Here is a 14,240-nt window from a genome sequence, read left to right on the forward strand (position 1 = left end):
AAACAACTAGTCAAACCTGCTGTGATATAAAATATAGAAAAGTCATTTTTCTCACCAGTGCTCAGCCCCAGAGACACTTAGCAGAAAAGATAACCATGCTGACCAGTACCTTAGCCATAAAATCCCTTTTGTTAAGGCTTTGGCTCAAAATTAGGTCATCACTCACCCACCAATGCAACTCTTTCCCGACAAGTTTCATGTTCTGAGGATAACACACTCAGCACTGCTTTCCTGACAGTACTTCAGAATCATAATTATTCACCAATTTCCAGTCTTGGATCCAGAATTGAGGATGTGCCATATTTTTGTTGTTTCTACAAAACTTGGTACCATTGCACATGTCTGAACATCACAACATAAATAAATCATACCTCAAAGCTTAAAATAAATAAATAAAACAACCTGAGACTCACTTGGCGATCCAAAGACTTGCCTCATTGGCACCTCAACAATTCTTCAAGGACTCAGTCCTGTGCTAATATATCAGTGCTTGTCCTAGAAGGCTATATTCTCATTCAAGACAAAATCCTACTACAAACAGCCATCAAATGAACAGCATGAACAAATTGTGGTTCACCAGGTCTGACAAGCATGGAACTTCAGTTCCACATACCACTGCCCTGCCAAGGCCATAACCTCTTTGCAACAGCCCAGATAAAGCCACCCAAAAATGTGCCAGACACTTTTCCTTAATTTTAGAGACAGGTATAAATGTCAGAATTGCAAAATTTTCCAGCTGAAAAAAAGGGAATAGATTTGTCATGAAAACTATTTTTTCCTATTTTTTAATCCACTTAGCTGCCCATCTCTACTACAAATAAACCCCCTGGCACTTTTCAGCCAATACAATTTTATCAGGTCTGTAACATAACCCACTATCACTGCTTCTTGCATCCTTGCAGCAGCCAAAAAAGAGCTTGAGGACTACTAACTACAGCTACCTAAAATCCCTTTGTGTTCAGTTATTCAAGGTACCCACTCACCGGCTAGCCCAGCAGAGCTGCCTCTCTTAGTTTGAGGGGCCTCTCTTAGTTAGAAAGGGGCCAAGGCAGGGCTGGCCATTTTCCCTCATAAAGTGAACTTTGCCATTGAACGGAATGTTGTAAACAAAGTAGATATGTAAAGCAGCTCATTGCATGATTTTCATGAAGGCCTAATACACAACATTTTTTTGGTGTTCTTGATTGCCTCTGAAACATGTCTCAAATTCTAGTTCTATGGGAAGAAGGAGAAAGAGGTAGAAATTTACAGGTCCCAGTTCATATCTCCTCATACTGAGCCTTGCCTCCCTGCTTCAGTCTTCTCCCAAGCCGTTACTCGCTGCTTTGGGGGGAATTCCAGAAAGGCCCGTAAGGCACAGACCATTCCCAGGGGCATGGGGCCAAGGATGCCAAACGCAGGTGGCTGCACGCTTTGCTACTGCTTATTCTTTGTCCAGCAGTTACTGAGGCTTTTGCAAAAAGGTCATCCTTCTTGGGAAACACCAAAGAATTATACCTACAAAAGGCCGGTGTAGCAGTATAAATGTTACAATGGGGTAAGAAGTACTCAAAACATGAATTGGATTCAGAGGTTTAAAGGCTATTTCCCCATGGCAATGAAAATGTTTGTTTAAATCTCCTTAGAGCTGGAGGCTGAAAGTCCCTGGCTATAAGCAAATACGCATGTGTATATGCGCACACATACACAATTATTTTCACATGAATTGTGAATAAGAAAGAAGTACTCTCAGCTTTGTGTAATTCCAACTGTTGGGAGACTATAGTAAATTCATTTTTAGCACAGGTCTTTTATGCAATATGGTAATTAATGTTCCCTCATAGGAAGGTGTTCTGTTTTTCACAAATTTATTGTTCTGTAGTGATATTGTATATATGCATAGATCTAAAGGAATGCAAATGTACTTGAAAGTCTAAATGTATGTCAAGCTGAAGATACACCATGAAATGGAGCCAAACTTTAAAATTCATCATCTCATTCTGTAAAGAAAAGTCACAAACAAAGTCTTGTTTTCTAGTACATTTTAGATGGCTCTACCAAGGTTACTGCACTAAATCCCTCTTAGCACAACTTTCAAATCCACAAGCTCTTTTGCCAGCTGGTGCGACCCTGGACTGCACAGAAAGGATGCTGAGCTGGGTCAGCATCAGCAGAGTTGAATGGCCAAGGAAAATTTCAACTCTTAATCCTCTCCTGGTACGGATTCCTGTACCTACCATGTCAGTCACTTAGCTCCTCTCGGTTTGAGTCTCTGCTATGAATAATAATACCTACTTAAGTTGATTTGTTCATTAGCATTTCACATTTTTATTTAGCTGAGAGGGAAAGAGGAGGAAAAAGTGGGTGGAAGAGAGTAAAACTAACTCCCCCCTCCCCCAGCCCTAACACTCATCTCCACCCCCAGCAATGCCTGAGAGAGGCACAAATATCCCAGTGCTCACACAAGCACACAATGGCTGGGAACCTTGAACAATGTTCCTTTCTGAACGGTGACATCTCTGCACAAGCAGTCAAGCTCCACTTCTCCTGTCGGAAAAAGCTGATATTCCCCTCACACAGTACTCACGTAAAACAAGTCAATTATTTGTGCGAGCCCCCCAGAATCATCTCCATAACCCTCTCCAGGACCCTCAGGCCAACCCTTGACACAGGAGCGTAATCGTACAGCACCGGAATCAATTACACTTTTGGAGAGAGGGGTGGAAAAAATGACTTTGCAGACCCACTGCAAATTGCTAAGGCTGTCCTCTGGCTCTCTTACTGCTCGAATCCAGGAAGTGCCTCTCAGCTCAATTTTCAATTATGTTCTCATCACAATTTACAACAGACAGTGTGTAATTTATGGCAATTACCTCTTCTGACGTCCCCCCTTTAAAATTTTCAGATAAAGAGACAGACAAAACCTGAAAGTGAGCCAAGCTCACCTGGCCTGCCTGCTGTACGAAGTTGACATTATGGGGAGAAAAAGGTATGCCTGACAAGGCTGTGAAGGAGATACTTTACAGAGTCATGAATGCATGCTGACAACTAAATCAAGCAGAAGAGGAACATAATTGTTGTGGATGCATTCCTTTATTTGTTAATGCATATATACAATATCATAACAACTGAATATTGTGTAAAGGGGTAATAGGGAACACAGACTGTCATTCTGGGTAAAAGACCTGTGGAAAAAATGACTTTACCACAAAGCCATCCAGGCTGATTTGATTCACACTTACCTCTGCTGCAAGTAAACTCTGGGGTTACCTTTATTTATTTATTTATTTTACAATCAAGATAATGATTTTATCATATAACGATAAAATAATAAAAATTAATGTAGGGATTTTTCAAAGGACAACTGAATATTTTAAAGAAATGCATACAATCATTTTGCTTACTGTAACCTAAATATATGATTTTTTGCAGGTATGGTTAATTTATAGAAAATAGACATTTGATTTAGTTGCTAGTAGATGGTATTTTTCTCCTATGTTGATACAATGGCTTTAAGCCAAATTTTATTTTTTGCTCTGTTTGATATTTACAGCTGAAGCACGTTAATCTGAAATGTTTACTTCTGTAATAAATGTACGAGTGCTTTATGGGGTAGGTATTTGAGCAGCTAGGTGAGGATAGACACAGGAAGACCACAGCAAAGCACTAAATGGTGTCATCTTTACATTAATAATGACATGTTGTAGTATTCTTCATTCTCCGAGATCTGAAAGTAAAACTGAAAAAAAAATCTGTGCGAAGCACAACTGATACAGTTTCTGGAATGAAATCTGGAGCTGGTAATAAATATTTTGACAGCCCTACATTTTCATTACAAAGAATGATTCAAAATTGGGTCAATTTCCTTGCAATTTCATTGTTGCTACAGATTTTCCCACCTCTACAGCATGAAAACTTTCCATTTTTATATTTTCAAAACATCTTTTTTTTTTTAACCTTCTTAAATTTGTTTTGTTTGCTTTAAACACTAAACAAAAATTGAAATTGAAAAACATTTTTTCCCTGAAAGTTTCTTCAAGAGTTCTGAAACTGGGAGTTCTGCTCAAGTATGCCTCAAAAGTCAAACTGTAATCTCAAAATTCCCGGTGAAAGAGGGACACCAGGAAAAGTTCTGTTCCACTAAAGTCTGATGGAGTTTTGCCATTGACTTCAGCAAAGTAATGATTGTACAAATTTTATACATTTATAACTTTTTTATATGTGGCTTTAAATATAAATATATTAAAGATCATTTAAGGGACTCCAGATATTACCAATTTAAACTGAAAATTATTTATACCGTAATACACCTTTGAATTTGTAGGCAAAACCTTGAACTACAGATTGTGCTGTAGAATTTCTCCCCAGTTTCCCTGGAAGAAAAAAAAAAGCCTCAGATATGCACCAAGAGCTACGAGGTCTACTAAGACTGTCTTTCCTAGTGAAAGCTACTTTGTGGTGTTTTCAGAACTCACACTGTGTAAACATCATCTTTAGTAATCCAACTCATCACTGCCTGCTTACTTTTAACCACTAACAATTTTAGAACACAATGCTTATTAAATACAAAGCCTGAATCACATATATCTGCAGTAAACTATGAAAGGAGTCAGGCAAGCAAGTGCTTAGAGAAAATGTATATTGTAACGTCGATCTGACACTTAATAAGAGAGCTCCTCTCCCAGACTACCCAGACAGGTCATAGGAGAGTTGGGAATAAAACCAAGGATGCACAAAGGCGTTTGTTTAGCCTTCAGTGTCACGCCAGCAGTCAAGCCGAGAACAGAACCTGGATCTCCCAGCTGAGTACCCACTGTCTCCCTCTGAGTTTAGCCTAGGGTGACTAAAGTGATGGTCCTCGTCCCATAGTCACACCAAAGACTTCAAAATCTCTCTTCCCCGCTTCCATCTATGATGTTAGTAGTGAAAATCTGAATCTTAAAAGCTCATGACTCTTCAAATCATCAGTCTGTGATCCAAAGAAATAAGCTCACCTCTACTAAAAGATGCAACACAAAGAACAGACCACAGAAACATCTTAATGCATCTACTTGGAAAACACTTGAGTAAAGCCAAAATTATTTTACAGAAACCTCACAGATTAGGGTGAACACAACCACAGTTTCACACAGATAGCATTCCCCTTGAAAAAGCAAGGAAAATATGGCTATACTGCAACAGAAAGTAAAGGAGTGCATGCCTGTAAAAGTGAAGTACTTCCTTAAGCTTGAGGAACAGTAACAAATAAAACAAATAAACAGAAATCTCATTTTGGCTTAATGGCAACAGCAGCAGGGACTGTAACACAGAACCAGGGCAGCCAAAAAGACAAGCAGGCCACTCTTGTGTGCCGTCACATGAATCAAATAACTGCTTCTAGAAGAGGACTGCTTTATGAAACAGCTACTCTGCTTAGATTGAAAGAGCTTTAAGAGCAGTGCTAGCTGCGTGCTTCGATAATGATCCAGCACAACAGGATCCAGAGAGCTGGACTGAAGCCTTGAGGCATAACATAAATAATCAAGGACAACAATGTATTTTGGATATAAACACATGGGACCTAAGCCACAGCTCACCAAAGTCAGTGGAAAGGTCCCGATTGTCTTTGGGCAATTTATGGGAACTAGAGATAAGTATCAGCCCTCATTTGAGCTCTACCTCACCACTTGTCATTTACTGCACAACACATTTTGTCTTCTCACCATTAAATATTGAGTGTGTACTCTACCATACCTTCCCTGTGCCCTGCAAGCTGCCAATATCAGCACCTACATGATTTATGTTTAAAAAAAAAAAAGATAAGATTCAGTAAAAACACTTTTTTCCACTAAAATAAAGCCACATCACATATGAAGAACAAAGGGTATAAGTTTAATTAATAGGAAGCTTTTTTCCCAAAGGGGTCAACAAGAACTTTATAATGGTTAATGGAGCAGATAGGGAAAAGAGGCAGAAGGAACACTTGGGTGCCTTGCAGCACCTGGAGCAGCATCTCCCAAAGAAAAGTCATAACTTCAAGTGGAGTCATCAGACCAACAGAAATGAATCTTCCCCCTTTTTAATAATATAATTTCAGTTTGCGTTGTAGTCTGTATTGAAATCAGTCTCTAAGTGGGATGACAACCAAAATTTTTTAGCAATTGCTGACTTAGACATTTTAATCTAATAAACCTTCAGGTACGTAAGATTTCAGGTCAAACATCCATCACCAAGACGGTTCTCATCTAGATTCTCCAGCTCTGATTTTGTTACATGTAGGTGAACTTCTGATTTCTTTTATGTCAATAGGGAAAAACTCAATAAAGCCAGGACATAGTGCAAGAAACCAGAATCGCCAGGTCTGTGATTCCAGCGCAGATTAGGAGAGTTTAGATATGGAGCCAAGTTTTACTACTCGTTCCAGCTCTTCATTCACTGTTGGCTACTTTGGTTTTCACTTAGAACAGGGAGAGGAAGCAGACACAAAACAGGGGAACCTTGAAAGCTATTATTCCACAAAATAATCAGAAACATGGTAGATATATGTGGTTCCACCATCAGTAAGAAAAAAAAAAAATATGATTAAAAATTTTAATTGCCCTGAGGGGGACAAAAGAAAGAAGAGAAGCCAGAGTCACCAGGCCTTTACCTCATCAGCTCTCAGACCTAGCTGTAGCTAACTCAATAATTACATTGTACTGCCAGCAACAATTCAGTGTTTTTTTTTTCTCGCCTGAGGGTTCCAACACATTTGCACCATAGGGAAGCCTTTTCTCTTTACATCTCAAAACTCTACCACAAACTCTTCCTTTATTCATAACAGCCAGATCCCCAGCTGAGATAGGCACTTTCGTATTGCTCTAGATGACAGTTTTCTGTGTTCTTTCCAAGCTCAGGGGGTTTAATAAACATATCTGGCAATCTTTCGATAGCTGGAGGGCCTGGGATGACACTGTGTGCAAACAATATGCTCTCACTGCTAGGGAAACAAGTTTATTCAATTCAATTAATAGATTACAGTCAAGATACTTGTTATCCTGCAATGAAAAATAGGAAAAGAACTCTGAGAATTAGGGTAGGTCGCAGGATTAGCACCTGGCAACACAGCAAACCAGGCAAAATAAGACAAAAACGCACTTGCTGATGTAGTGCTACCCATGAACGGTGACACACTCCAGTGGTCTCAGCACAGGACTGACTTTTAACTCAGTTAAAACTGAACTTATCCCTCTGACCTGTAAAGGCTCGGGTGCAGCATTTTGAAAATGTGTTTCTGGTTCCTCCTACAAAACAGGGATATTCCTCTTCATTTACTTAACTCCAAGGGGTGTTTTCCATTAGAGTGGAGCAATAACTCTTCCTTGGTCATTGCCACTGTTTTCAAGCCAACTGCAGCTGCCTGGATTCGGTTCCATGTTTCAAGTAAAATTCTATTTTGATTTTAAACTCTATTCAAACCAAAGCATTTTCTTAACATTAAACATTTCATGGGATACAGAATTTGCTTCTATAATGAATACCTCCAATACAATAAGGTAGAACTAAATAAGGAAAACACTCATGCTTTCTTGATGAAAAACACCCCAGGAACTGGTGGTCCTGTGCTCCCACGTGCTTTAAGTACGGATCTGCAGTGACTTGTCCTTCCAAAAATGTGCTCAGAACAAGTTTGAACTTGCAGAAGTTACCACAGGAGCAAGTCTCATCTAACAGCCTGAGTGACAGGTAAAGTTGCCTGAAGGATGATTTGCGGTTAGGACACATACAGGAACACAAGAGATACAAACTTTTTCTATACCATGGACTTGCCTCAACTCCCCTGTGTAGAATGGGAATAAAACCATTTTTTTCTGCCTGGTTTGCCTATTCTTTTTGGCAACCAGGGCTTTATCTCACTGTATATCTTCCCTGTGCAATGGCAGCCCAGGTAGTAATGAGGTCCTTGTCTACCAAAGCCCAGCTCAGATCATGGGTACAAATAATAATCACAATTTAAGTCATACTCTTATTTCAGTAAACAAAGACATCACTTGTTTCTCAAACCCTAACCATAAAAAAAAAAGTTATGAACACACTGAAATTCAGCTATAACACACACACACACCCCTACAAAACCAGCATGAAAGAACAAGAAAAAAAACGGGAAGAAGTTGTGCTTGGAGATGAGGAGGATGTCCCAACAGAATGAACAGCTCTCCTAGAGGTGCTCTTGGGAACGCAACATTTGAGAGGAAAGTCGCTTTGGGGACCTGGCTGACACCACCCATTAACCCTTCCAGCATCTGAATCCTGAGAAGGGTCTCTCTCTAAGTCAGATGCACTTTATTGCTGCTATGCAAGCCAGGAAAGGAAGGGTGAGTGTGCAGGTGCCGAAACCTCTCCATTAAAGCACTTCTGCTACGCAGCAGCTCTCAGCATCCATGAGGTCCAAACAAACAGGGGCTACTCACTTGATGCTGCTCCAGTCCATTGTTGCTCCAAATAACTCTATCCCCAGTATGGTCTTGAAACAAAAAGGCCCCATGACAGAAGAAAAGCTAGTGCAAGTCCTCTGAATACCTGAGTACTTCCCAGCCTGGGCTTCACGGTAGTCACTCATAGCCACACATGCTCAGTTTCTCTCAAAACATCAGTGAACAGCCCCTGTTTCTCTCAGTCTAACCCACATGCTTCCTATTATCTAAATATTGGAGGTTTCATTTCAATAAACGTCTGACTTCCATAAAGTATTTCACTGGGATCTCTAAAAGCTGGTCACAGTAATTAGTACAATTGCATGAATAATCAAAAATTAATTTGCTAAACTTCACTGCTCTTTTGATCTTAAATTAGCCAGAAGCTCACAATGAATTTCCTTTGGTTTCATAAATGTTCAAATTTCTTTTAATATGTATATTCTGTGGCCTGCTCAGGAACTTTCAAAATTTCAGCTGATTTTCTAAGTGTGCAGCAGAATCTCAGGATATCATTGCTCGTTTACAACTGAAAAACACTAGGGTGCAGCTACTAAGTCACACAAACTTTAAATTTAAATTGCTTAAAAAATTTCATGTGAAAAGTATTTTGCCCCATACAATCCAATTCCATAAGAATTTCAAAAAAAAAAAAAAAGCACTACTGGAAATTTAAATTGTTAAATTCTGAATAAAATACAGTGCTTTTATATTACTGATTTACCTGTTATAATTACTGCATCGAACACACTGGGAACTGGCTTGTATCCAGAGCAATAACATTCCTTGCCAGTTTTTGGTTCTTTTTACTAATCAAGAAAATCCCTATGGAATTAATAGGGATGAGAAAGCAGTCAGGATGAAACTTTTACATTTTGCTTGAAACCCCAGCAGAGGTTACTCTGAAGATCCATGCAGTCTAATAAGCAGTTACTTCCGTCCCACTAAATTTTACTCATTAGCTTACTAGTTTCACACACTTATGTTTTATACACTAAATCCTGCTGATTTTGCAGGGAAAGTTAGAATGTTAATGCAAGATTAGAATTTGTTTCCCACAAGGGTAGGGAAATGACAATTATTTGCTATGTTATATATTATTTTTATATTTTTCATATAGCAAATAAGCGAATCAATATTCCTTAATTTCTGGATAAAACTCAAATCCTGCTTCCACTTCAGTCAATAATAACCACTAATTAATTTTAACAGGCAAGATCAGCACTTAAATGTTACGGCACGTGTTATAGCAGAGAAAAGCTGAAAAGTGTTATATAGTACAGAGTAGGAAAACTAGGCAGAGAAACAGCACAAAGACGATTTGTATTCTGATCTCCCACTTACTTCAAGTAGACATTTGCTTGCTTTATAAGAATTTATAAGAATTTGCTGTCTATAACAAAAGACTTTCCTACTGAAAACCACGATATTTTGATATGTTAAGGAAAAAAGGAAACGTTAAGGAAATTTGTTTTCCATTCTTAAGAAAACAAACGTCACACTTAAAAATTAGGCCTTTTAAGGAACACTAAACAATATGTTGTTTGAATGAATTAGCCAAATTTATAATACTTACCTACTTTGGGGGGTCTGTTCTCGGAACAAACACTCCCTGAGCTCAGTGTACACAGTGCTTGAGGAACCACTCAGGAACTTGGAACTATTTTTGAAAATAGTTTGTATCGGTAACTACCATTAAATGAGAAGCAGAGCATTGCTGGTTGGGCAGCTGCTAAGATTTTATAATCACACAATAGAGAGGATTAAATATATGTAAAGAGTGCATTAGACTAGATTCTGTGTGCAGTTGCAATTGTACAACCTTAGGAAATCAATGGGGTTCCACATTTGCAAATGATGAGGGGTTGGTCCATTCCTTTAAAAAAAAAAGTTCAATTTGAGAGAAAATGATTGTGCTTCTCCCTCTACTGTTCCATGTCTCATAGCTAACATCTGGTGAAAATTAAGAAGCAGTTTTCCCCCCTTCCCCCTCACCCCCAATCAAACAACAACAAAAAAAAAAAAACACCATACAAAACCCCGCATATATATCTGATGTATTTTATACATATTCATCCTCATAACTTGACAGATGGGAGGAATCTTGCAGTCATTTCTGAAAGCAGACAAAAGGCCGTTGGTTCTGCTCCACATGATGATTTGTGAAGACAGAATATCACCCGCTTCCGTTGATGATTATATAGTTCTATCCATCTGTCTGCCACTGGAGGTTGTGAGAGTGAGATACAGCTCACACCGTCTTCATAAACAAAAGTAGACTGTGCTGTCAGTAGTCAGACACGCCAACTAATTGGAGCTGTCGACAGACACAATATTCTGTGTCAACAGCTCTGGTAACAGTTTGAAACAGCAATGATATGTTGGGTGATGGTGAGGATGACACACATGTCTCTAATAGCATGCTAGAAATCTGACATAACTAGAAAAGAATTACTAAAATGTAATTCCCAGCATCTAGTTCTACTGTTAAGACTTACCAGTTGGCACAGAGAGGAAAAAGATGCGTGCATGTGTTCCTGTGAGTGTGCTTGTTCTTGTACACATCTTCCCCTGTATCACTTCATGTGCTGACAGCTTAATTTGATACTCGTAACGCCTAACTTTAAAACTAAGCTTTCCGCTGAATGTTCAGGAGGTCACCAAAATTCCTATACAAATTTCAAGCTTAATAAAGGAACTTTTTCCATCACTTTCTTACGAACTGGAAGCAAACTAAAAGAGGCTAAACAGCATCCATATTAAATGGACAGTGCTTACTGCATCTGTGCAGGAAAGAACAGTATCTTATTCAGCAGCGGTTTGGTGGACTCAAATCTAAACAACAAATTGTCCTCCGATCTTGCAAAGATTAATGAACATCCTTAAATTTAAAGTTAAGTATAGGAATAAATATTTGCAGGATTAGGGCTTCAGATTCTGTTTAGCGGCAGATAAGAAAATGTTTTTCCATCATCACGCCTTTTAGATTTGACAGCAAAAGAGTCAGAGTAAAAGACTGATAAATAAAGTATTGAGGGAAGAGAAAAACTGCCATTTACTTTGCTCTGCTCACGCATTTATCTAACTGCACCCCTGTTAAATGTAATGCAACAAAGGGCAGTATAGGCTAAATAACTTCCCTCCCCCCCCCAAAAAAAAAAATTACAGAAATGCTATACAAATATCACAGCAACTGAGACAGTAAAACGCAGCCATCCTTGCATCATTAAGGCCTCTGATGAGCCCTTAACACAGGGACCTGCGGGAGCAGTTCTGGCATCTCACTCTGAGGCCAAGAGCACAGTTACACCACTGCATGCGCTTCACATCAGCTCTGTGTGGCAGAAGCAGCAAACTGGCCCATGATTAGCCTTGGATAATATCCTTGAAATCTGATAATGTCAAACAAGTGCAATTATGAATCCATGTCTCCATCCTTAGGACAGAGTAAAACCCAGGTGTGACTCCCTCGTGTCTTACTCAGGCAAGCAAACCGCAGAGCAAATGTCAAACCTGCCCTGCCAGGTATGACGGCATTGAGCAAGGACCAAACTTCTTGTTCTGTGTTCCTATCACACACACAACCCCGGGGACCTGACGGTCACCATAACACAAAAAATAAAGCAGTGACAGCTCTTTTGCTGAGGTGCGTGTCCACGCTGTCGCAGGATTTGAACAAACAGACCTAAAGGCTTTTCATCCCAGAGAAAGGAGGAAGCAATCTGGAAAAGCCACACGAGGACTCTGATAGGGTTCTCCTGCAAAGCACCTGGGAATGGGGCTCACAGAGGTAGGTAGCAAGTCCACAACTAAGCAAACCACAACAATCCCAACTCCAGAGAGACAAGCTGGATCCCCAAACCTCCTTTCCCAGATCTTCAGTCAACTGCATTGGTGCAGCTCTGCTCCGAGGGCAGGATATGAGCAACTACATGGAGAGAGAATCCAATTTACCAACAGCCTAATAACGCCAAGGAGGACCAGTCCTCCCCATTAGCAGCTTGCTGCCAAACTTAGAGGGCTAGAGCTGAAGGAAACAGGTTGGAAAAGACATGCCTGGAGGGCAGGAAGTCTGGAGCATTACAAAGGAACATGCAGTGACAATAGCTGAGGTTACAGAGGAAGAGCCTAGTCTTGTTTGCTGCATAAATCCCTATATTGTCTCTCGCTACTTGACCTGCTAGAGCAGCCAGCAGGCGCAGGGAGCATGGCATGCCGGCCTGAGCTGGCTGCTTCCAGCCAGGAGAGGGCACACAAGGCAGTTCGCTGCAGGACTGCGTTGCAGCCACTTGCTCTTCCCATCTTCATGGCCGCTTCTTTGCGCTGATGCCCCTTGTTAACCATCCAGACTGACTGCGTTCAAAACCACAATGAAAAAAGATTAACCATAAAGACAATCATGACTGTTGCCAAAACCATCAAGCTAGAAAAATCCGTCAAAATATTTTAAATGGAAGTGTTTATTTATTTATTTACTTTTAAAGTGAGAAAAACAGGCAATATTATTTTCTCCTCATAGCCAAGGAGCAAGTTGCTACCCAAGACGAAGTGTGTATACATAGCGTGGCAGCTACGTACTGCAAGTGTGACTCTAGCAGCTGGGCTGTTTGCATGAGATGCAAATTTGGAGCCATTCAGAGAAGGAAGAATGAAAGCTTTGGCACTCGCTGGGCAAACACTAACGGGTACGGGAAAAGGGCCAGCAAAAGACAAACCACACAAAATAGTGGGTGGCCAGACTTAGGACAAGGAACAGTTGGACCAAATTCCTCAAATGATCCCAGTTCAAGGCAAACATTGGACACTTGAGAAGTTTTACTTTTCAATTCCAAAAAATAAACAGAGACCTTACTGCAACCACTATGCTACTGGGGACGCAGCAACGTTCACATCCCACAGACACTTACTTTCATCTTGTGTTACACTTACCCATGCCTACTGTGTCTGGCTCTGAGTCATCATGAGTCACAAGAGGACAACTCTATTAGTTGCCATGCTCAAAAAATAGTGAAAAAATACCTATAAAGCTTCTGTCCCCAGAGATCAGCTGGAGTAGTCTGGGAAAGGTGAGGCTACTTACAGCTTTAATCCAAACAAATAGGAGGGCTCCGACACTGAAATGATGCTTACAACAAACCCTGTAGCTTATGAATAAGGTCTGAGGGTATTTCAAGCCTCTATGCTCCTCCTACTTCTGGGACATACTAAGATTTTTATGGATTTTGATTTCTTCCTACAGATACCTACAGTAGAATTACACTAGATTTGTTTTTCATTTGTTTTTCTCCTTAATGAAGTTAATCTAGACACAGCATCAGCAGCCTCCATGTGTTAAATCACATGCATTTATTTCACCAGGATTAGCCAGGACCTAATACATTTGAAGATAGATTCATTATTCAACCTTCTGATGCCTTTTCATGCTGCTTAGACTTGCTGCTTTGTACCACGTTGGTATTTAATAATTATTCTATCTGTCTCCAAAGCCCTTTCACCACACCTTGTGTGGCACATTACAGACGGCTTGGATTTTTCAGGTACAAATTGCTAAACAATTACTGATGAGAGAAAGGTCATAATAATAGGTTACAGAAGCCTTTGCAGCCTGCCTTTACTTCATGGCCATTTATAAAGAACCATTTCATCCCATTGTTATAATGATGAGAAGGAAGTAGTTTAAGGTAGTTATAGACAAGCAAACAAAAGGCAAGAGAGCAGTGCTGTATAACTTCTACTTTCACTTCCTGCCTACTCCATTACTTCTGGCATTATGGGAGAAATAACATGATTGGAATGACCTAAAGGTTATAACGGGTGGGCAAGGTTTAC

General features: G+C 39.9%; 1 long non-coding RNA gene across 4 annotated transcripts in view; it reads right to left on the reverse strand.

Moving 5' to 3' along the window:
- LOC121075109 overlaps positions 1-13,511 on the reverse strand; it is a 232,972-nt gene extending 219,461 nt beyond the window's left edge. For all 4 annotated transcript variants that reach the window (XR_005822734.1, XR_005822733.1, XR_005822735.1 and 1 more), the window contains exon 1: positions 13,341-13,511. This is a non-coding gene — a long non-coding RNA (uncharacterized LOC121075109). The remainder of the gene's footprint in view (positions 1-13,340) is intronic.
- Positions 13,512-14,240: the final 729 nt, after the last annotated feature.

Source organism: Cygnus olor, chromosome 9, assembly GCF_009769625.2.
Source record: "Cygnus olor isolate bCygOlo1 chromosome 9, bCygOlo1.pri.v2, whole genome shotgun sequence".
NCBI lineage: Eukaryota > Metazoa > Chordata > Aves > Anseriformes > Anatidae > Cygnus > Cygnus olor.